Below are 25317 nucleotides of genomic sequence, written 5' to 3'. Positions count from 1 at the left end.
TGCATCTTATTACATGTTTATGTAAGACTGAACACAACAGAGCCTCACTCCTGACTAGAATCTTAACCACCCGAACATTTCTGTAATCTTTCCTATCATATAATCCTACCCGTTTGTCTTGTTTAAAACAGAAACAAATCTTGATTGTGACTATTTTACCCGCCCAGGTATCATTCTCTTTTTTTTCCGCCTCTCTGATTTTGCTTTAGTGCCAGGAATCCATCCATTCCAGGAGTTCTGCAATTTTTATGGACTCCAAGAAATGGAACCAGTGTCTTTCCTTACGCACTTCCATTTTTGTTTGCTTTTGGAGAGGTTTTTCTATTATTAAAAAAAAGAGTCAGCAATAATAACTATCTGACTGGAGACTTTGCCTCGCAGCAGAACAAAATACCCCGTGCGGTTCAGAGCATCAGTGTTACGACATGGGGAAGCCCCATTTCTGGAGCTCTCCTCCATGGGTTGTTGCAGTGGGTAAGGCCTTGGGGCCGCGCTGTACACAAACTGTACACAAACTGTACACAAACTGTACAAGAACACAATGAGTGCCATCACTAATGAATTAATTACCATTTTTCCCTTTCAGCACAGATTATATTTAACAGCTATAAAGACAATAGAGCTGTACTGAAGGATGAATAACACCATAGTTCAGAAAGGACTCTGTCCCTAAATACATCAGTCAAATCCTTCAGATTTGTAAACACTGTAAACATCCATGTTCACTGCCCATCGGGGATGACCTGCAGGAGTACTACAATAAACTGCTTCAGTTCTCTATGGCTCACGATGGACTAAGCTCACTGTGAAATGACTCCTTCTGGGAAGCCTCTCCCTTGTTTACCGCAAGCCCTTGTTTTCTGGAAGAGACTGCAGGATCCTTCTGGCTATCGTGAACGTGACCTCAGATGTCTTAGTTATTATTTCTGTCACCAGGAGGATTTAGCAGCATGGTCAAGCAACCACAAAGAAATGTCTGCGGTTAGTGTGAAATGTTCACCTCTGTCGCACTATGAAGTTACTCCTTGAGTCAAAGTGCCCAAATGGGAATGGGTAATAAAACTTCATTACACAATAACATGTCTCACAGAAAAGGTGTCTTGTTGAAATACTGAAAGCAAATGCACGGATGGCTTTGGGCCACAAAAATGTCCAGAAAAACTCAAGCAAATTTGCAATCAGGGATCATTTCTTTTTCTCAATAGGAACTCAGTTTGGAACTGCTACTTGCTTTATGTGAAAGTATAATTTATTTCCTTAAAATCAGATGCTATTAGCCAAAGGAATTTATTAAATGAATCACCTTGATTTGCTAAGATTTTCCTCGCTGTGACAAAGTACTCAAACTATTTCAGGCCTGACCGCTTCAGTCATTTACCACCAGCAATGTTCTGCAGGGGCCAGCTTAGGAAATCTTCACGTGATGGACTGGCGAGGAATAGCTCTTCATTCCAGCCACAGCTGGAATGTTTCACAGCTGCTTCCTCATTTGGCGATATCTCATTGGACTCTTAAGTCTCTCCAGTGCTTAAGGAAGAATTCTTTGCAGCGATTTGCCTGTGCAGCTTTGCTCACTTCCCTGATGAAAGGACCAGGAGAAACGGCTCCCTGATCTTCTCCGAGTGCCTCTGAAAAAGCACTGTTTCTTTTTTCAGGCATCTTCCCACGCTTCTGGACTGAGGCTCTGGTTCTGTGATCATTAATACCAGACCTCTGCATTGCTGATCTGCCAGAAGTACACATTCGATGTGGATCAGACATCAGCACATGATCTTATTTCTGGTGAAGTAGCTGGAGTGCAGAACACAGTGTTTACGCTACTTTTCCCCTGCCTAGAAGAGGACAGACAATTTCTGATAAAGTAAAAATGTTGGAGCAGTAGCCACAGAGGGTGCCTCATCTAGGAGTGAGACTTCTGATCCAACATAAGCTTTATTTTTTAATACATTTGAATAGGCAAGTTTGCTTACTCTGGATCAGTGCTCTGTGTCATGACTGTTCTGATCCGACACAAGAAGCCCTTAAGCTGGATTTATTGTCTTGTTGAATCATGACCCCAGGGATTTGTAAGAGAAATGAGCTGCAGCCAAGTGGCAAAGATTTTAAGGCAACTTACAAGTGGAATCTTGGCCGTACTGAAGTCAACAGCAAAACTCTGTATTCTTTTTTGTGACAAAAACACTTGATTGCTGAAACATGAACTTTCTGTAGGAACATATGGACCAGGTTCAGTATGGCGTGAATTTCTGGCCTGAGGCTCCAAGGAGAGGAATACTCATTCTCTCGGAATGATGGAGAGCCCATCCCACCCTTCATCGGGGAAGGGGGCTGGAGCAGACTGATGCCGGGATCGTGAGCATCCTAAACACTTTCCCACCCCCCTTCTTCACAGACAATGCCACTCGGCAGTATTTCTGCCCCGCTACTGCTCCCACGTTTACCCTGGTTCCAGCTTTAGCTAGGAAACACTAAAGTGATCTTTGTTTTGGAGAAGGTGTTTAAGCCTCCTGTATCTCTCACAGGTGTCCTTCCAGCCAGTGACTAAGTAGTCTGAGATGGATAAAAGCCATTTCTCTTGTCTCTCCCTCAGATTCTTTTCCTAGACATTTTGAAAGGCCCAAGATCCATTCTACTGCAGAATGGAAATATTTTGGAAGAGGAACTATAATGTGGCTTATGTATAACTGCAGGATGTGGAAAGCACCCCCATTCAGATCCAATCAAAGCTTTCATGAATATCGACATCCTTAGCAAATTTTCCATTGCCCCGTTTTCAGAACCACTAAACCAGCTGAGTTAGTTTTTAATATTACTTTGATTAAAAAATGAATTTTCTTTCAATCAATGAATGATCTTAGCTAGAAAATTATTTGCATTAGTAGAGTGTACTGGTTGATTCAAAGACAAGTTAATTACAGAATACAATGCAGAAAACCTTTGCCTACTTGAAGGAGACTGCTACAAAAAGGAAAAAAAAAGACTAGGTGTTATCTCTTTTTAAATGAAATTGCCTGTTACAGGGGATGGTACTTCACTCAACATGAAACCGAGCTTAGATGAAATGAGGAAGGAAAAGAGAAAACAAGACTGAGAAGACACTGGGAGAAAAAGAAAAAACATACTAAACACAATTAAAAGGCTAAAGGAGAAAGTGAGTATTTTTTGCTGTATTCTTCAAAAGGGTCCAGGGGGGGACTATGATAACCCTGAGAGATGCAAGAAGGAAGAGGACAGAACTGAACTGTGCTCTCTACTCTGCTGGTTTAAGGGAATTCCTGCTACAGTCACATCAGCTAAGTCAGAGCTGGGCTCTGATTTATACCAAGAAAAGGAAGTTCTTAACCAAAACAATTTCTATGCAGCTACCACAGACTCCCTTGTAATTGCGCTTGGGAGTAAGGCAAAACCAAGGGCACAGCCTGAACAGACTAGGCTGAGCCTTGCTTTCAACTCAGAATATCTTCATGCAGAACGTATAATTTCAAAAACCAGCTTTAAACACTAGGCTGACATAATTCTGCTCTGTGTTGATTCCTTCCAGATTATACATGCGGATGTTAATTATGTAAATAAATTTATCATGGATGCAATCAATGGCAGGAATTACACACCGTCATTAATATAAACACGTGTGTCATGCCAAAGGCCAGGGAGAGACGCAGCTGAAATTCAGAACAAGACCTTAACGTCCCATTTTAGTATGACAACAGCCTCTTTGGTAAGATCTCTGGATAAGTCTTTCTGCAGATTCGAGCTACTTGTTCCAGTACAGGACCATTCAGAACTGGAAAGTACTCCCAGGCTTGACCTCTCAGGTCTTAAAGCATAGTACCACTAAAGGAATTCACCCAGAGAAGCAAAGATAAAAATTGCAAGATAACTTTTCCATAGCCACGTGTGCAGTGCATGCTTACAAAGAGTCCAATCGTTTTGGGGTCATTCTGTTTAATTTCACTGTGCAATCCACCTCAAAATAAGCTACAGGATCTGAAAAAATCGTGCATGAATTCAGATCAATATAATGAATACCAGGTTGTCACCTGTGTTACCTGACACTGCTTGCACAGAATAGAAGACTGTAACATTACGGTTATAATTATGTTATCAAAAGCATCGGATATTGTGAGCTAGTTGGATACCTGCACTTCGCTCTCTTATTGTTCTTTCCTCATTCAACCTTGCATTTATCCAATATCTGGGAAATGAATAGCATATGAACCAAACACCACTTCACATTTGATATTCCTCCAAAGCTCAGTATAGTTTGATTCATTTTTGAATATACCTTCGGCTCTAGGTCAGACAAACCGTGGTAATGACAGCTTTTTAGAGTCATTTCAGCATCTCACATAAAAAGGGATTTAAGTCCCCGCTTCTCACAGTACATCACTTTTATTGTCTGTATGGCAGGTCTGGACATGCCCGATTTCTCTGCCTATCAGCCAGCCCTGCTCTAAACCACTACTTGATCATAAGTAAAAAAGGAAACCGTTCCTGTAAATATCTGGAGATTTATGGAGGTCTAGGAGTACAGTGGACTTTTTTTTTTTTTAAACAGTGAATCAGTACATAGATTATGGTCTAACCACCACACAGACACAACACTTTTAAAGTGGTTGTTTCCAAGGTGCATGCATTTTACACATTTGGATTGTCCTGTGTTTTGTAATGACGAGCTCTAAGATCCATTGAATACTAATTTCCACATGTTTTCATGGCTGTTAATATACAATCCTATAATCCAAGTGATGGACAACATCTATAGATGCATTTGCCTATTTAAGCTTCACAAACCAGGAATGTCTTCATAATTAATTCTCCGAAAACAATAAAATGATTCAAAGACGTCACTGAAGACATAATTTAGTTTAATGAACCATCATTACAACATAAAACCTAGCTTGGCTCAGAAATTATTGCCAATTTGCACCTGAGTCTAGACTTCCCTTGTGTCTGTATTAGCAAGGCAATAGGCAGGTACAGGCTTGAGGCAATTGGGCGGGATTTCCCTGGAGGAGAAGGGCAGGCCTATGCTCTGCCCCAATGCATGGCCAAGGGGGCTTTTATTTGCCTCGGTTACAATGGTACTGTGGGACATCAGGCTCTTTCTAAAAGGACCCTGACGTGTCCCACAAGGACAAAGGGAGCCTTTAGATGGGTAAAGTTTGAGGAGCTGTGGGGGAATTTTTTTTTTTTTTCCCCCAAGATCCAACTTACTCTAAAGGAATTTTGAACAAAAGCAAAATACACAGCACACGTGGATTCTAACCTGAAGCAATGAGGTTCCTCAGCCAAACAGTGCTCAGATGTTTAAGATCTGAGAATTGACCTACTAAAAATTTATCCAAGAGCTGGTGACTGAATAGGGTTTTCAAAGCCAGTCTGGTGTCTAGCTGGGATGTGCTGGCCAGCCAGACATAAAACCAGTCATGTCTTAACTGGTGCCAGTGCTCACATCAGTACATAGGACATTGGGGTGGATATAATGCCTGCCATGTTTACATACTCCTTTCACTTGCCACTGCTTAACATTGCCTACTTAGCAGCTTTACAGAATGCCTTTGCGACATTCTTATATCTGAGCAGTGCCATAGAAAAGCAGTGTTGGGTAGGTCTTGTATAGCATCAAAGTCAGAGTAGAGCTGAGGAAACAGAGCACTTTAACCCTAATTTGACACATTATTAAATTCAAAAAGGACAGGAAAAAAACATCCTTGTAAAAGGGGACCATGATGAGTCTTTTTTTTCCACAACCTGCCAACAGTAAATTAGTATTCAGTGCTCTCTGAAGGAGGAATGCTTTTCTTGTGCTGTACCACTTCAAAAATGGTTCTTCAGAAAGTGTTTCTAAGCATGCAGGGAATAGCTGAAAATCTTGAAAGAAAGGAGCGCATTCAAACCAGCACTTGGCTCTTGCAAAGATTTTAGCTTTCTATGACCCCCATGTCCTCCTATTCTTCTATAACTACCATCCAAAAAGAAATATTTTCATCCAGCTGGCATCCCATGTAACAAAATAAGCCAAGATCTTTGTGAGAGGTACTGTGTTAACTTGTACACTGGGCATTTCTCCGAGATTCGGGCGCTCTGAGCTCTAATTTATTCCTTCATGTGACATTTATTCCCAGCATAGTGACAACGGCAAGTCACAGAAGGGCTGCAGCAGGGCTGGCTCTGGCCAGGGCAAGGTAGGCAGTTACTAAGGAGAGCCATGAGCTCGCTGCCCTGGTGGAAGGACTCAAATGGCAACTGCACGGGGCTGGAGGCAGAGCGGTTTTCTCTGCACCAGCTATTGCCAGTCCCACCGTCCTGCTGGCAATGAAAGCACGAGCCCTGTTCCCCAGGGATCTTAGCTCAGCTCTTCATATAGTTCTGTCCTGTCACCAGACAAGGGCCTCCACACCTAGACCATAGTCAGAGTGGTGAAATTCACTTGTGCCTACTAGAAACCTTGGCTAGATCCAAGTTCCAGCTCATTTCCATTGCTTTGATTTAGCTTGACATCAGGTCTTTAATTCCCCTTAAGCTTTGAGTTTTTACTTATCTGTTACTGATCATTTTCTTATTTTCCTTCCCTAGGAGATTAAGTGAGATAGTATCTGTAAGCACTTTGAAGATGTAAAAGTGCTTATTACTGTATGTGAAAGTCAACAGAATCATAAAGTTACAGTGTACAAATACTTAAAAAAACCCCAGACACCACCTCCTGCCTCACCAACACTGCTGGATGCTTGGTCCTTCTCACCCTGAATTACGTGTTGCTCTTTATCACACCACACAAACAGCGCCAATTGCCCAGATGAGGACAAAAAGGGGCAGCATCTAATTTGGGATCTCAGTTTATTCCTACAGACATCCTCTGGGATCCAAAACTTTCTTTTCCCTGAAGCAGAAAGGGAATTTTACATCACCAGCTTCTGGCTTTGCATATGTAAGTAAACAGCTCTGGTTTCACGACTTGAATATCACGGCCTACAAATTACAGCGTGATTCAGGATGCTGCTTCATATGCAGTTCATCTGTCCCTTCTGCAAGACTATTAATTGCTGGGAGCCAGACAGGGCAGACTGCTGGCACTTGGTACTTCAGTCTGACTCCCAGGCACTGACAGGTTAACACCCTGAGGGAAAGGGGACGCAAGGTGGAGCCTTTCCAAATTTAGGTCAGGAAGAGTCGTAAGGACACAGAGCATCCAACAGACGGATTTCCCTGTTCTGCAGTCTACAGTAATTGAAGAATTATTGTGCAGTTAGTAACAAAATAGTATAGAGCAGAAAATAGATTCAGGGTAGATGTTAAAATTGGGGAGGGGATATCGAAGGTGGCGAAAAGGTGTACCACTTAGTTTATGTCCCTTTATCTCCTGGACACAATCAAGCTTAGGGGAAGGAATATACTCTGGAACAGGGGTCTTGCCTTCACTCAGCAGTTTTTGCAGCCAGGCCTTTGAGGGCTCCTGTAATACAAATCCTCAGTCACCTGAACTGTATCGACCTCCCTGTACATTTTAAAAACTTAGTTTCTTCTTAGAGGTCTCCCTGTTAGCTTTTCCAGAGCTTTTCTTCAGACTCATCCTCTTGGAAAGATTTCAGTCAAACCAACCAGAAAAAGAAAGAAGCCTCAATTAGAATTGGTTTTCATTGCTTACATGGGATGTGTCTTGCTGACCTTTCAGTGAATCTATTAGACCTGGTCACTGTGACGCTTTCATTTCCCCAAACAGCACAGAGAAAATAACCACCGAAGGGCCTCAGCTGCAAAGCTTTCCAGCCCTGTGCAATGAGGTTGCAGCTAGATTGTGTACCTCCGTGAGCTGCTGGAGTGCAACGTTCATCCCCCAATCCACGTTGCAACAGCATCCAGAACGCATCACTTCACCTCCCAACTCAGTAAAACAACATACGTTTAAGTTGTAGGAGCTAACAAGTATCAGGACCCTTTTCTAAACCTCAGAGAAGTGCAGAGAATATAGCAAAGGAACAGCAATGTCTGCAGAACTTTGATTCAGATATCTTGTACCTTCTTTACGAACCTTACAGAGCTTTTCTAGGGTATTAACTGTCTCCAGACTGCTTTGTGCTTCTCTGACACAAAACCAGGTTTGTTCAACTAATACTTTTATAATCCAAAGAACCTATTTTATCTGATTATTTTTTGGCCACTTGAAATTGGGTTTTGAAACTGCTCTTACAGATGAGCCATCTGAACTGATAAGAATGTGAAAAATTAACTCAAGTGCCTTTCAGAGAAATACCCTGACAGTCAGGTGCTGCTGTGGAAGAAACGACCGTACCGAGCCTGGAACAGGAAGCACCAAGATCTCTTTAGCCCCTTTTTTTGCATCTAAAGAAGAAAATACGTGAGCATGGTTTAAGGAAGAAAGTGGAGAGATCTGAACTCTGCTCAGCCCCAGAGATGGTGGGACCGAGTCTGCATTCCTAGTTTTCAGCAGCTCGGAGGAATATGCACGAAACAGGTCGCTCATTGATTTAAACACAAAGATACGACCAGCAATTCAGCACCTTGTCTATGTGCAACAGAAGCAAAAAGAATTCAACAAGAAGAGAAAAAGTGTTTGTTTTAATTCTAGATCAGTGATAAGGAATAAGGAAAAGGGTTCTTTTAATGTGCTGTCTCTATGGTAACTGTAGCAGAGCACTCGCTACATGTATTTTGCTCACTGCTTTTGGCATTGCACAGGAAACATACACCTCTTCTGTATGAACTCCAACATATGTTGATTTTATTCACTAATCACACAAAAGACCAGATGATCTGCAAAAAAAATGGAATTAAATTATCTAATTTCAGATGTCAATTTTGGAGCTGGATAGCCCCAAACCCCCTATTTTAACTAACCAGTTTTTTATCAGTGGGAAAGCAATGAGTGGGAGGGAAATATTTCCTCCAGTGAAAAAGTCTTGACCTTTGTGTGCAGGAGAAAATTTTTTTTTTTTTTTGTCTGTGCCAGAGCTGCGGCTCCTTTGTCTTTCCTATGCCCACTGTCTCTCAAGCATGGATGTAAGAAGAAGGTGTAGATTTTGTTTCTCCGAACCATGATTTCTTCCTGGCAATATACAAAAGCCTTTTGCTAGATCTATCTGCAGCTCGTCAGTAGGGTTGAGCGCATGGTGTGATAGGACCGCATGACAAGCTTTGAGGGAGTGGATGGGACAGCCTCCCTTTAAAGCCATCTCCTTCTCTGGAGACACAAAACATGAAGCAGGCATTCATCGCATGGATCTTTTTGAACCTCATGCGACTCATCTGGATTGCCATAGTCTCTAGAGCTGGCCCTAAGGGAAAACTTTTAATCTGCAGATATATCAGCTCCTCAGCACGACAGGTCTCTTTCCTGACCCGAGTGTGGTATTTCACATCACTTCAGAGATAGAAGGAGAGGGTGAGAACAAAACCATAGATAACAGCAGTGATACAGACAGACACACCTGTAAGGATGAAAGGAAGGAAATGGCTCAGGATGCCGAGAACCTCTTTGGCTGTGTCTAACTTTTGGTGACAAAGTATATGGCTGGGATATCTCCAGAATGACCAGGAAGAACTCTTCAGTCTAAAATCTTGACATTTTCCTGTTCTGTAAACGTCAGACAATTTGCTGTGGCTAAAGCACATTCCAGCATAAACAAAGCCTCACTATTTTTACTGTGAGGTAAATTGAGGTAAGCACTGAGTGACTCTGATTCCATTAACTACTCTCCCTATACAGTTATCTACTCCAGGGTAGTGCCTTGAAGTTTAACAGCAAACATGTGTGTACCATGCTTGCAGCTCAAAGAGAAAAGGCTGGAGAAAGACAGTGTCATTGTGGTAATGGTTATTATCATTAACCATTTAATGATGATGCAGTTCTGAAAATGGTACTGTGAAAGTTTTCTTCTATACCACGCTCAACAGTAGCAGTAAGACTGTGGGCTTTTGACCAGGTTTTTGTTATATGCTTCAGTATGCACTTCCCATTAAAGAAAGTCTCTCTCCTTTCTCAGTTCCTCTCAGAAACTGTTGCCTATCTCAGGCTGCTTCTGTCATTTCAAGTCTGTGCTTACACAGAGAAAGGGGCTTTACGCAACACGTGTCCTGGGAGACCAAAGGTCTTCTGTCTCTAAAGCTTCCCGAGACTGAAGCATGAATGTAGCCCAAAAACAAAAGTGAAAAGGAGCAAAAAATGACAATGCTAAGAAACAGACTGAGTTCAAGGCAGATTAATTTGCAAGGGGGTTTCTGACTTTTCTTTCCATTGAAGTACAAGGAAATAAAAACCAATTAACCTGCTTAATTTACTCACATCCTGAAACCAGTAACAAAACCATTTTGGAAGCCAATTGAAAGCGATTGTATAATCTCTTAATTCTCCTAATGTCTCTGGAAAACACCACAGTGGGCTCTGCTCTGGGTTCTGACGCTCACAGAGTGGCTGCAGCAACACAGCACAGGAACTGCCGAGCCCTCTCCAAAATCCCAGGAATGCTTTGTTCAAGATACTAAGCTATAGACTGCAATCATTCTTGTGCTTATTGCAAGTGGTTTTAAGTATATAGTGTCCTTATTTCAAAGAATCAGTGGCCTCAACCGGCTCCAGCATTCATAACTCACACTTTTGCTAGTGACAGAGAGAAGTAATTGTGATTTTAAAAGATTTTGGGTCAAGGTCATCCGTGTTTAATGCATCAGGGAATGACCTGGCCCATTTTGTGCATCTCAATTTGTTTGACCATTTAACACAGCAACTGTGCCTGTATCCGAGCAAAGAACAAGACTTATATAGTCAAACATATATAATTCATGGATTTTACTGCACTAATGAGAATGTAATGGCTTCGTGGCTGTGACCTGACATAAAACAATGAGTTTTTACTGCGAACGGCTGCAGCTCACCTTAGGTGTTACACTGAAAGGAGGGAGCGGGGGAACGTCAGCATGGCTGGGGCGCCGATGAGACCGGATTTTTGCCGGCTTCCTCTTGGCTTTGTGCTGTTTCCCGTTTCCAGTCCCAGGCCTTGGCCTTTCTACTCACGGCTCCATCCTCTATTCTTTTCTTTTACCTACTGACGCTCCACCTTTCCACTTTCCACCACAGAGCTTTTTCATACTCTACTGCTATGTCCTTTAGCAGCAGCAGCTTCTCTCTTCCTCTCCAGCCACCCTCCTACTTCCTGTCCCATCCTTCTTCAGATCTGGGGTTTTGACACCGGTTTCCCTTCTGATCCCTTCCTACACACGTTTCTTTGTTTCCTGTACTTATCCCTGAATTGTTGGTCCCCCCTTGCTGTTTTCCTGTGCTTGCCTGACTGGTGAAGGGAGCCTGTCTGGGGATGTGCCGGGAAATCAGGTGATATGAAAGATCTAACAAATCACAGCATGTGAAAAAGGGCAGGTAAGGTCCAAGCACCAGGTGAAGGATGAGACTTAGCAAGATGTTTTTGATAAAAAACAGATTGCACAACAGTGAAAATAAGTGCGTATTTCACACTAGACTGAAATCAAGATGTAGAAGAAAGTCTAGTAAATGTAGCTAATGTTGATGCAGATGATGTCCCCAGTGTGATCCACTAGATCCACTTTATCCTTTTGCAGTTTTCTCAGGCCATTGCCTCATCTTGGGGTCTTCATAAAAAAAAGCCACAAAAAAAACCCACAACCCCCCCCTCCCCCCCCCCAAAACCAAACCCATCTGTATGTATGTTTTAGTCTATGCTCTGTGTACCAGTCTGTGCTGAGCCTTTCTGGAGGACAAGTAGTTCCAGGAACCACTGGTGCATTTCAGGTACTGGCTGACCAGCTGGAACTGGGAAGAACTGGAAGTGTTCAGTTGAAATTCTCATTACCGAGTGTTTGGCGGAATTATGAGCATTCATTCTGTGGAGTCAGTGATAAATGCCAAGAAATTCTGAAGTTCTAGGACTGCCTATTGAAGTGCCCGCAATGACCACACCACAGAGCATGTATGTATGCTAAAACACCTGATTTAGTCTAATACCTATCTGATATACATCAACAAAAGTGTTTTTAAGTAGATGCTGTAAAATGTAAATGAAGTTTACTAATTCCGCTCCCACTTTATGCTTACAAAGGCATTTTTAAGTTTATAAACATACCATAATGTACCCAAGACATGCTGTATGTCCAGCGATACATAGCTAACTCAGATGAAACACAGAAAGCCTTTAAGAGTGCACATAACAGCAATTGCTCATTTAGGATATCGGACCAAGAATAGTATCCATCTGAAACACCAAGAAGAATTTAGGTCAGGAGAACATAATTACCCAAGTTGGAGTTTGCCCAGGTTACCTGGATTACTACTGCTAAAAAAAGCAGAATGGGACCATCAGTGAGCACAAGTGATTAGGATCTGTGTTTAGCAAAAGCTTTTAAAGATACTGATATGAACTAGGCATCCCATTCCCAACAACTTCTGCTATGAGTTGTGCATCCGTTTCATTAAAATCTCCCCTTTATGTCACAGCATTCAGCTGCTGCTTTCTGGCTAGTCACAGCAGCAAGTGTAATTTATTTTTACCCAAAGTTTAAATGCAAAAAATTATATATCACTGTGGTATTCCACATTATTGAAAAAAAAAAAAAAGGTACTAAATGCTAGACAACTGACAGCTAACCATCTCTTTTTGCCTTTTGTTTTTGGGCTGTCTGTGGTCTCAGTCCTGCAAGGAACCTCCAGATTGAACAGGATTAAGGGCTCTCCTTCCTATGAGCCCTAAATTGGTATCTCCAGCTCTAAACCTATTAGAAAGTCAATCAGTTGCCCCAAACCTACCGCAATATGCATCTGTAAAGCACGATATATTTCCAAATGTAGGTTAAGAGGGTAAACTGGGCGGCAGTCTTTGCACGATGGGTGATTTGGTAGAACAGCCTTGTACACACCTCGTCTCTGCGCTCATGCCAACTCGGGCAAGCTGACCTGCTTTGTTATAATCTGTCACAAACCAACACTTATCTTTGCCTTCTGTGCACTTAGCTTTCAAAGAAATTAAAAATAACAAACCTCTCATTCCCAGAACAATAGTTATTGCTAAAGGAAACAGAGGCAGGCCTGAGCACGTTCAGGGTTGAATAATTCCTGACAATTTTCCTTTCTGTGCTGGCCTGTCCCTTGCAGGCCTATTTGCTATATTTGCTGACTCACAAATCCTTCCATGTGGCAGACTTAGAAGACCATTATAAATACACTAATAATCTGAGCTGTCGCTACTGCTAGCTGCTAAGCTCCTGCTTGGGGCACTGGTAATAATGAGTTCTTATATTCCTTTATTTTCCATGAGGGAGAGCTAAACTGAATGGATTTGTTATCAGACATCTGCCCTGTAGGATTCTACAGCTACTTATTCCTACTTCCACTTTCTGGGGAATGGATGGATTGCCTTGGTTATTTTGCTTGCGGACAGAAAAAAAAAAAAGCAGCTAATGCTCCCTCCTTTGTCCGTGTGAATTGTGTTATTCAGCAAGAACGGTTGCAGTTATTTATTCTGGAGGGCTGTTGTACTTAACACAAGGGCCCAGGGAACACATATCTGTGACTCCGCAGCTCGTCAAGAAGCAGAGCCGTCATTTCCCCATGCCTTTTAACATGAGCAATGAGGACTATACAAGCTGCCTTGTACCCTGGAGCGAGACCGCGACTTCAGTTCGGGAAGGAGGCTGTGACTGGAGCTTTGCCATGAACAGGGGAAAAGGAAGTCACGCTAAGCCTCTAGCTAGCAAAAATTCATTACCAACTGTTATATCCGCAAGGCTTCGCTGCCCACCCCTCAGCCTTCCTCTGCTCCTTCCAGCTCCTCGGCCTAGAGGCTGTCAGAGTAGAATAGCTCCCCCATTCATATTTTTATTCCGTGATGCTAATCAAGTGGGCTAATTACATATATGCACCGTGGTTGACATTGGCAGGAATCATGAAATTAGAACCACCTCCCACCCCCTCACACTTCTCTGCTGTTCAGACCTGGAGCATTATTAATCCCCTAACACCAATTCAGTTTAATTCCATTCTTGTAGTCATGGCAAAAACACGTGCAAATTAGATTTTTGCCCCTAATTTGCACGTGCACCCGAGTTTTGAACATTACGCCTCTAGAGATCCCCTTGGAAAAATGGGTCAAAATTCAATGACACAATATTCTGCTGCTACAAAGGGCTGTTTCTGCGAAACCTCTGCTTTCTTTGAGAACATGTTGATTTTCAGGTGTTAGCATGTAAAAAAAGTCCCCAGAACATGAAATACTTTGATGTGGTTCAATTATTCTGCTTTGGCTTTACGCCCAGGAAATATTTTGGGGTTTTGTACATATAGTTCTTTTGTGCATTTTTATTCAGAAATAATAAGATTGATACTATAATTATTGCTAGATTGCTATGCCCTGCAAACATTTGCTGTGTTGTATGCTTGAGATAGGGAGGGGGTAATCACTCATGAACTATTTCTGTGGGAGAGTCTTCATGCTGCACCAGTCATTTCATATACACCGCCATTTATTCATTGTCAGAAATATCATTTGAGAGACTACAGCTGCTCAGACCTGCTATTAAAACAAAAAGAAGGAGATCTTCCCACCGTAGGCACCAAGGGCACTACTGAACCAACGTCACTATTTAACGAATATAATCATACAACACAATCATATAAGATTGTATGATTAAATACTGTACGTTCTCTTCTTTAAAGCTCAGACAATAGCAATATAACCCCCCACATCACCTTTACTTTCTTTAGTATTTACCAGTCCCCCAGATTGTTCCTATTCGCTTTTGACCATGCTGATCTGCTACTTCTGTTTAAAAATAAAATAAAAAATTGAGATCTCTCTTTTCATTATATCAAGTAAGAGACAATCAAAGCCAGATTTGTCTGGAAGTTCACTGAGGCATGTTCTTTAGAGAATTGAAAAAGACTTTTTGGCTGAATTTTCCCTATTTGCTGTTTCAACTGCTATGATCCAGGAAATCCCCCCACCCATACAGCCGGTTCCCCGTTCAGCCAAAGGATGCAACTGCAAATGTGTTGTTCTGTAAGTTGTGCTCACCACGTCCATTTGTGTAAAATCTTGGATAGACCTAGAGGAAGTTGTTTCAGCAAACAGTCAGAATCGGCTGAGATAATTCAGGTTCACACCTATAAAGGTCCTCCAGTTTCTGTCAACTGATAATCATGTGGTAAACTCTAGGCAGGCAGCAGAAGGGTGAACTGTGTAACCACGAAGCCACTGATAACATCCAATGTGACTCAGAGCAAATAAAGGAGAAGTTTTTCTCAGAAGCAGAGAAAAATATTAGTGTGTAGGAATTCCTCCTGTCCACCAGGGGCAAGGACACGAAGGTCAGTGGGTTGACCAGAATTGCTTTTCACATTGCAGTTTGGGAGAGGAAGATGGTCCTGAAGTTCATTTAGCATATAGAGAATAAAATACGATGAGAGATCCCCCTGAGCTATTCTGCTACATTGCAGGCAAGCAAAGGAATTCCTCAGATCTCCTGTTCATCACAAAGCTCATCCGATGGACAAAGCTGTGTGTAAACTTGTTATTTGCATAAGTAGGATAAGGACAGAAAAATTAAAGGTGTGATTATGCAGCTGTAAACAGATATCCAAGATGGGATCAAGCAGGCAGCTAGAGACAAAACCATCACAGTCCAAGAAGCAGCCAAATAAATTTCCATCCATGGAAGCTCTCAGTACTCTTCTAAGCTGTAGCTAGAGGTGTGCATGTAGCTAACGAGTAGTTGCTTTTGCGATCAAGATAGATAGTAACCTTTCAGAGCAGGGTGTAAGGAAGAGATGAGGCAGTAATCTTTTACACCACTCCTACAAGATGTAACAGAGCTCATCTCCCAGAGCCCTAAAATTTTGGCACACAGAAAATGCACCAAAGCTTTTCTAGCTGTAGTAAGGGAGTCTTTCCAAACTGAGCAATGCAATACCAGCAGTTATAGACCTCACCCCACCAAGATATTCTGGAACTGAAAAGAGCCACTGGACTGAGTGATTTCATTGCAAGGATCCTGCTGATCCGAGTAACGGGAAAACAAACACCTGATATTCCCACTGAACTCCAAGGGCAGCTGCATCTGCTCAGCCTCTCCAAGCCGGGGAACAAAGGGCTCCCAGTACACAAAGGGCCCATGATAAAGCTGCTATAGGCCCATCTGCTCAGGCGCGATTTCTGTGATGGAGAAAATAAGAGGGAGAGGAAGAGAGAAAAGCCCTTGAAGTGTGATCCTTTTTGGGTTTTAGCATGAATCCTTTACAGCTTGTGATTGGGGTTGCCATAGCAATCCTGAGCCTGTCTGAATAAAGTAGATCTGAAGCAACATGGAAGTGGGCAGCGTTTGTGCCCTCGCTGGTGTCTGCACACATTCAGAGCAGCTCTCCTATAGCTGCCTTGGCATCTGCAACTGCCTGCGGTATCACCAAGCAGATGCCTGCATCACAAACTTCGGGTAAGGATTAGCACAATTAATTAGCACAACTAAAAAAATGCCTTTTAAACACAAATTCTTATTTCAAAGCCTGTTCCCAAGGCACGCTAAGCCACCTTCTTACTCTGGAGAGGGACAGGGAATAGAGGTTGCTGGGCACAGGCAGTCAGCAAAGCTGGGCCTTTTGAGCAGGTTGTCAGGGTCTCAGAGTGGCCTGGCTGGGGAGATTCAGGGCACCGCAAACCTGGGATCTAGACCCTTGCACAGTGAAATCGATGAAAGCTTGAAGTTATCTTTGGACAGCAGGACTGAATCTTGGATGTGGGGAAAAAAAAAAAATACTAAACTAGCCCCTCCTGCTCTGCAACACACCAAGGTTACTTCTGCAAGGTGCTGAGAACAACCAGCACCCATTTGCTTGCTAGAGCACACCTGGAATCCCAAAGGGGACCTTTAGCTCCCAGGACACATGGAAGGGGAGCACGTAATCTCGCAGGCAGTTTCTCTGGGGTCATATACAAAAGAAAACCCGTAGCTCTGCCCAGTTGTAAGTGAGAAAGGTCCCATAGCAACTTTAATTCTGCAACTTTTAAACAAGCTTTTACAGCAGGGAGAAGGAGGGCACGGGAGGTGGGTGTAAAACCACAGCCATGACATCTCTCGCCACGGTATGTGTGTTTTGCTCACACTTCTTGGCTCCTGGTTTCATTGTTATTTGTATGGGAGCTGAAGCCAACACTTCTGCAAGTCTTTCTGATCACTAGAGAAGGCACTAGCAGCTACAGTTCCAGCTCAGCACTGAAGAGAAGAAGTTGTATATTAAACCGAAAATAAAGGTCAAAGCAGCCAGCTCCACAGAGCTGAGGCCCACTGGCATTAAGGGGAAAGATTTCCAAGGGAGCTGGTATAGACCCATTCTTCTCAGGCAGGTTCTTTACTAGTCTGAGACCCGGCATTTGTTAACACAGCCTCGCACGTCCCAGGGGTTACCCACTCCCTAAGAAAAGCCGTGACGGGGATGCAGGAAGTAGGCAGGTTATCCTAGTGCCTTTGGAGAACTTCACGATGCAGCTGGCTTTGGTGCATAAATTAGTTTGTGTTAACGGGCCAGGGTGGCAAGCGCATTGACTCGCTCCTTCTCAAATAGGGTTTTTGCATCTGATTTAGACAGCCCGTTGTAAGTGCTATTTGGAGAGGTTTTCCAGACAATACATTGCTGAAGACATTCTGAGGAACACCTGGGAGTTTACTGACATTGCAGTAATAGTAAGATATTGGGTAACACAGCTGCAAGAACCAACTAAGCATGATCTAGAACCATCTCTTTCATTGCGCGGGAAGAAGCATCTGTCTGACTATTTGGATAAGCCAAGTGAAGACAAAGAGCAGCCTATATGGGGGTTGGGGGGAACGGACAACAGGACCCACAACAAATTTTTTTTAAAAAGCAAATTTTTAGCCTAACCAGTTTCACAGTTCAGGACACTGGATGGTCAGAGTTGCATAAGCTGGCATTGCCACTAAGACAAAAAACATCTGCTGAGCTTCCTCTCTGGCCTTTGGCTAGTTATAAATCTTTGACCCATCACAAGTCATGACAGGCCTCGTGGCGGGTGAAATCCACAGCCCTTCTTCAGGCTTTGGTACTGAATTTGTGTAAGAGCAACAGGGTCTGCTTCTGGGATGTGAGTGTTAAAGAGGGAAATTATGATTGCTGTGAAAGCTCTCAGCGCAGCTGGGACTGGATTTTTGTCTCTTTGTTCATCAAGTACTTGGGAAATAACATTCTCAGTGAGAATGTCAGAACTTTTCACGATATTAGGAAGGGGAAAGAATTCCTCTCCATTAGCCAAAAGCTCCTCAGTAATCTTGCTTGAGAAGTCAGCCCAGCGTGGCCATTCAGGAGAAGCTGCAAGAGAGCGAGGCTTGAGTACTAGAACTTCTCCTAACACTTGAGACAATGTTGATCCTTTATGCGGATTGCAGAATATGCTTTCCTCTATAGATTCACATGCATTTTTTTTTCCTGTTACCATACAGTTTACCCACTTTTGACTCAAAAGCCAAGTAGCCTGTGTTGCTAAACCTCCAGCTACAAGCAGCACAGTTTTTTTAACCGAGCTCTTGTTTAATGTTAACTCTGGTATAGTGGCTTTTTAATAACCCCCTGGATTCGGCATGCTTTGTGTTGCTGCATACTCAGGAAGGGCAGTTATTGTACACATTATAGTGGGTACTGCATTAAACATCTGCTGTGTGAAATCAGCAAACTCTCCAGCTGAGCAAATTGCTGGGTGGTGTTAGGATTGTGCTTGGTGCTGTGGTCATACCCTTAACTAAAAGAAAAAAAAAACAACAGAAACCTACCTCGCATGCAAGCCTAAACAAGGCACTCCTGTGCATGCCAGCTGTCAGGATGGGAAAAGCACTGTAATTGGAGTGATTAAAAGCTCACAATGGCAACAGACATGCTTCTCCATTTAAGGTGGAGTGAAAACTGTCTTACAATAGTGGCATGGCTGCTCTTGTAAAGCCCGCAAAATTGTATCAGTCATCTTTGCACCAGTATTTCCAATTCTGCAAAGCTCACCCCCCACAGGTTGGCACCTACGTAAACACTTCCAATAAATATTGGAGAACTGAAGCATAAAGGGCTCTACTAACCTCCCAGCTGTACTATGGATCTGTGTTTTAAAAAGATCCTACACTTCGATATACTATTACAATAGTGGCCATTTTGTTACCTAAGCAGCGAGGTGAACACAGGAGGGCTCTTATTATTACAAACAGTGCAGGAGCAGTAGCCTGGGAAGGAGAAATTTCCACGTGCATTTGATAGGACTCAATAAGATCTCAGAGATAAGGTTCCAGAATCTCAGTAGAAACTAGTGCCATCCAAAGCAATGGAATTACAGTTGAGTTGAACCGACTGCACCAGTGGGCTTTTGCAAATTAATCTGCCTCTTTGCCCCTCAAAGAGTTGACCCAAACAGTGTGGGTGTGCAGGATATCTGAATATTACCTAGGCTTTCCAGAAAATAGTTTCACCTCTCCCAAGCATAAAGGAGACCTTGAGAAAAACAGTGCTGTCCTCTATCTCTGAATGCCTTCTTTCCATGCACATTTCGTACTGGATAAAAATAGCTTTAAACCCTGGGTTAAGTAAGCTTCTTATATTTGAAAAACCTGTTTCAAGTGGACAAAGGAGGTACAACTAAGACACCATAAAAAGGCCTTTGGTTTCAGTGTCTGCAACTTGAAATACCATCCTGGTATCATTTTATATGTCCAAGAGGGACCTAACTAACACCAAGACACTGACTGCAAAGAACAGAGTAAGCATGAGTACGGAGATGTGTGGCAACAGGGTGTGGGTGTCTAGTTCTCCTTTCTGCATTTCTCTCTCAAGATCAGACTAAGTTCCTTTTCAAGACTAACTGGAAGCCACGCAAAAAGTTATTCACAGGGAAAAAACAAAAATCCATTCTGTATATCTCAGCAATACATCAGGAAAAGATAGTAAACTTACAAGTTGGTCAAGACCTTGGCTACAGAAGAATCATCTGCGATCAGGCCATTTCCATCGCTTATAATTTTGAAAATCTCTCACAAATACCAAAGGATTTCTAAAGACACGCACTTGGCTTATTTCTGTTGTAATTATTTCTGAGGAAAGTAATTATTTCAAAGGAAAGTTGAGGAAAGTCAGAGAACAGGATATGAGATTGCTTGGTGCATTTTTAAACTGCAGTGCATGAAGCACTAGAGGTCTGTAGATTACTCCGAAGGGACTGAGAGGGGAACTAAGAAAAGCAAGCCCATTGTCTTTCCAAATTTATTAATCAAGAGTCCACAAACAAAAAAAGCGGTGGTGGGAAAAAAAAAAAAAAAGCTAAGCAAGGTATTCAGAGACCTGGTTCTGTTGCCCAGTTGTACTAGTCTGCTCCTAGCTGGCTACAACATTTCAGGCAAGCTTGTTTGCTTCAGTATGCCTCAGTTTCCCCTCAAACCACCCCGCCCCCTCCCCCCAAATGAAAAAGTCAGAAGGCTAATCATCTCTTGCAATTATCCACACTAATATCACCTTGGAGGATTATGGCCTGAGTCCTGAAAATAGTTCTTTGCAGGACTAGAAACTAAAGCATTCTTATTCTTTCTCACAAGTTATTACTATTCCCCTAAGAACCCGTTTGACCAAAGCCAGAGTTTCTGTGGGAATTTCCAAGGTAGAAGCAGGACAGGTAGCTAGCTGATGGAGGGGACTCATAACCATCCTAGAGCAAGCCATTCCCACATCTGAATCAGTGCCTTTTGTGATGGGGTCCAGCTTAAAAGTGGAGATGTCTGTTGTATCCCTCACCACACCTACTTAATTCTAGGTACTACAGCTTGTGGAGGGCATGCTCCACCACTGGCCATGAACAGATCAAAGTCTAGAAAGTAAAGGAAAAGAAAAGTTGGAAACAGTAGCCAGAATTACACCTACATTTTTCCAGTTTCCAATGTATGGAACGAGCAGAAATATTTCACATAAGCAGATAAGATCTTAAAAATATAGATGTGCAGGAAACAAAGAGCAGATACTGTAGAGAGGCATGAGAATGAGACAGAGGAATTCCTACTGGACAAAGGAAGAACTCAGTGCAGAAACTGGTCTCATGGGACTGCAGAAGGGAATCACTGCCCCAAAACCAGGGCTTTATGATCTTTCAAGATACTGCTTCCTTTGAGGGACCAAGTCTGTGTTAGCGGTACCAAAGAAATCCCAAGTTGGATCCATAACCCACTGAGTCCAGGACTCAATGCATATCCCAGTGCAACAGTCCAAACTGACAGTCCCTTACCAAACTTAAAGCAAAAAGTCAACCCACAATAAGTTCACACAATCTATTTCTGAGAAGAAATGCCCCCAGACCCCACTTGGCATTGTTACAAATAGGGTCACAGCCCAAAAGCGCAGGAAGCTAGATGAAAATAAGGCGGGTGGACAGAGTTTACATGTACTTCTCTCCACAAAACAGAAATTGCTTCTCTAGATAGAGCTGCATCTTCCTACCAAACAACCCTTCTTAGATCGATCTCAGGGTTGCGCTTCCAGTTTGAGAGTGATTGGCCTCTTGGTCAGACATTAACACAGCTTTCAGAAGAGCGGCAGTATTTTTTCCCTTTTCAGTAGAGAGCCCAGCTAACATCACGAACATGTCCCTCAGGCTGGATTTATGTGGCTAAAGACTTTACATCATGTCACCAGCTCACGGTACTACCACTCTTTTCTTCCTCATCAGTGCCCAAAAGGCCACAATGTGAACCTGTCACAAGACTGATCTGGCTTTAAAATCAGGTGATTTTTAAGCTGCATCAGTTCCCTGACCACTTTGCTGCATAACGAATTCCTTTGACAAAACCGAGGGGAGGACAAAAGCAGGAACAAATGAAAATGGAAGAAGAAACTAGAAGGGCAGGAATACAGTAATCCAGCATTACTACTGAATAAAGTCATTCAAGTCATAAAATCACTACAGAAATCACATTACTACGCCTTACGCAGAATTAGGTATTACTACTGATGATAGGTAGTTGTGGAAAGCTACTTGCGCCCTCCGCCTCAGAAGAGTTCAGCTCTAGAAACCCCCACTTGAGAAAGCTACTGAATGCCTTGAACCAGAAGGAGCACACACAGCCATTCTTTCTCATCATGACAACATTTAGAACATCTTAACATATATATGTAAAGCCCCTTAACTAAGATTTTTACATCCCAACCTGATGCACAAGACGTGCGTGAGCTCTGAAAACTCTCAGGTGGGCATTTCAGAGTTCCATGGTTTTTTTTTAATTCCTCCTCTTTCTCCTGAAGAGTTTAATGAGGAAATATGTCAGAAATCCTGGAAAATGACAGGCCTCCTGTGCCTATTCAGTAATGAGTCACGAGCCAATTCTGCCAGTTCGTTAGTACATGGAGAGGGATTTCTGCTCCTGTCACACAGTCCGAGAGTAGATAATAAGGAATTATGGCTAATTTAATAACATACCTGAATAAGCCGGAAGCAAGCAATGGAAAACGGTCAAAACTGTAGAACTTCCTTGAATTTTGTCTAGAACTTTCCATAGGAGATTTTGCCAGCATGGAAGAATCCTTTAAAGAAAAGGAACAAATGTGTGAGTCACTTAAAATCTCTCATTTTAAACAAAGAACTGACTTACTCACCCACACTAGTGGGGACAGGTATTTGGCTGAAAGCCATAACTCTACTGCTTCAGTGTGTTAGCGTCTCAGAAGACAATTTATTCCTGTTGTCCAGGCAGGCTGGAAATTTCTAGAGGGCAAGGAAGCTGCCCATGCAATGATTTACAGGGCCTAAAACTGGAAGCAAGGGAACTACAACATTGCTAAAGAGGGAGAAGTGAAGGGGGAAAAAACCCCACTTCCAGTCCTCATTTATTTCAAAACATAGACTTAGATTCAGCAGGATTATAACCCAGGATTATGACAGCTTTATAAAACAGATGGGCATGCCTCTTCCCTATGAAAATCAGCAATGATACTGAGCAAGTGAAGCCAGCTGAAGATTGTTAAAGTACTCAGCACATCATCACATAGCCAGTGACAAGCTGTACCTTTACTTGAGCTAGTAGCTTCTCAGGGTGCTGGTTGTTGCTTTAGGGATGCCAGCCTGCCTGGAACCGATTGAGTAATATAACAGCTCTGTACAGCACAGACATGCCTACAATTACTAAAATACACTATCTACTTGGGAAACCACCTGTGTTAAGAAGGACAAGAGGGAATTGACATGATTCTTGGGCTCAATGCAAGAATTACTAGGTGAAACTTTGTAGCCTCCATTATGTAAAAGGCAGGTTAAAGCATTATAGCAACCTCATTGGCTTCAAAAAATTAACACACTGCAGGGCAAGTGAGGAAATAGACTTCTGAATGAAAACACAAAGAGCGAGCACTAAACGGATTCAACAGCTATCACATTCAAGGTAACACAAACAGATGACGCAGGCAGCGTTTCCACACGTGACACCAGTGCTTTCCTAAAAACAGAACTGCAACTTCTCTCCCTCAGACTAAACAGGGCACAAGAACTGGTTTGGACTTGAGCTGCATATCATGCACAGTAGAAAGATTGTTTTGGTGAATGCATTTTGTACCGATTTCAAAACCCCAGTATAAGACATAGATTGCTCATCCGATTTCTTTGGCAATTTCTTTTCTCGCACATTAACAGATCTTTCATATAAGCTTTTCAACATTGCTTTCAGTGGGAATTTCACCTTCAAAAGCACATGGCACCAGGTCTTTAAGAATTAGTAGGGTGGTGTGTATGCTACAGCAATGACAAGGCAGCCAAACAAAATGAAAGGAAGCAGAAAATTTATCATAGGAAAGTGTAGGCTGAAAAAGGAGTTCCTAGAAAAAATATTTGATACACCATCATTTAACATTTAAATCACCAGCCTTTCTGTTTATTCCTGCATATCATAATGGGGAAATGCTTTTGACTTTTCCTTCCCCACTAACAATTGCAGGTGGTGGTTCTCAGCTTTGAAGAGTTTATCCCCAAATTTGCCATGTATCTGCTTTCTTTTTACAGAAGCATTTTACTAGAGATAGTCAGAGAAAGCTAATTTCCAACCTTGATTTTCACCTTTTGCATTTCAATGCATAACTAAGAATATGCCAGGTATTAGCTAGTTCTAGAAGCTATCCAATCAAGAAATCTAAATACTGTGGTATTTGAGAAACTGCCACGCTGTCAGTTTATACATTCATTACTCCCAATGAGCACAGCCTACCAGCAAGCTGGGATTTATTTATTCCAGAAGTTTATGAATAATTTCTAACAACAAAACCATCTGAGATTTTTGCAATTTGTCAGCAAACAAAGGAAGTGGCAGAATTTCTCAGATAAATTAGTTTTAATGAATTATTCACCACAGCTCCCTGTATAATGAACTAGAGAACAATTCTACATTGACAGACAGAACTAGGATAACAAGCTAACAGATATTTTTCATCTTTTGTTTCTACAAAATGACAAAGACTAGAAACATTCATATTTGTATCCTTCATCACTGCCTTTAGCACCACTATGACCCAAAGAGATTTAACATACAGCATATGATGAAATATTTACTGACCTGGCATTACATCACAGATTTTTACTTTTTCCAATAAAGCAGAAAGGGGTTCTTACAAATTTAAAGACAAATTACAACAAAATGTCTCTAAAAATCTTTAGGAGACATTGTCACAGGCTACTTTGCCAACAGAGCATTCCTTCTGGCAGTCTTACCCCAGAGCCTATGCAAAGCCAATCAATCACTCTCTACCTTCATCCTCATCATTTCCTTTTAAGCAATAGCTGGAACTAGCCCCATCTGCTTTAAAAATCAAAGAGCAGCAGCTGGCGATCAGTCCTCTTTACAGAAGTCTGTGAGACTTAAGGATATTGTCCTGAGCAACTCAGTCAAAATTAATGATAACCTAGATGGAATTAATTAGAGGCTATCTTTATTTCATCTCCATTGTTGTGCAGACAATTGTTTAGCTACTCCTCACATGACTTGGTAATTACAGTAAGATGAAACCACTTAAAATTAAATGTCCTGAATGGGCTTTGATTTAGATTTACAAGAGTGTGTTTGTGGAGGTGGGGGGAGAAAGAATGCTGTTTGTTAAATATATAGCAGATCTACATACACACACAAGAAGATTTGTCAGTTCTTGTTATTGCTCAGTTGTGGCATCAAAACAGAAAAGTTACTTCAGAACAAGGCATTTCGGCAAATGTACATGAGAAACACAAACAGCTGGCTATAGAGTTGGGAGAACATAGGTCTGTAACTATAAATGAC

General features: G+C 42.2%; 1 long non-coding RNA gene across 1 annotated transcript; it reads right to left on the bottom strand.

Moving 5' to 3' along the window:
* Positions 1-904: 904 nt before the first annotated feature.
* On the bottom strand, positions 905-24768 carry LOC148051069 (uncharacterized). The gene is made up of 3 exons (XR_015700463.1): positions 24601-24768; positions 22482-22585; positions 905-1832 (listed from the first exon to the last, which is right to left on the bottom strand). It is a non-coding gene; the product is annotated as an uncharacterized LOC148051069 (long non-coding RNA).
* Positions 24769-25317: the final 549 nt, after the last annotated feature.

Source organism: Nipponia nippon, unplaced genomic scaffold (genome assembly GCF_047370975.1).
Source record: "Nipponia nippon isolate SJK-2023a ecotype South Korea unplaced genomic scaffold, ASM4737097v1 scaffold_7, whole genome shotgun sequence".
NCBI lineage: Eukaryota > Metazoa > Chordata > Aves > Pelecaniformes > Threskiornithidae > Nipponia > Nipponia nippon.
This window is presented reverse-complemented; position numbering and strand designations above follow the sequence as displayed.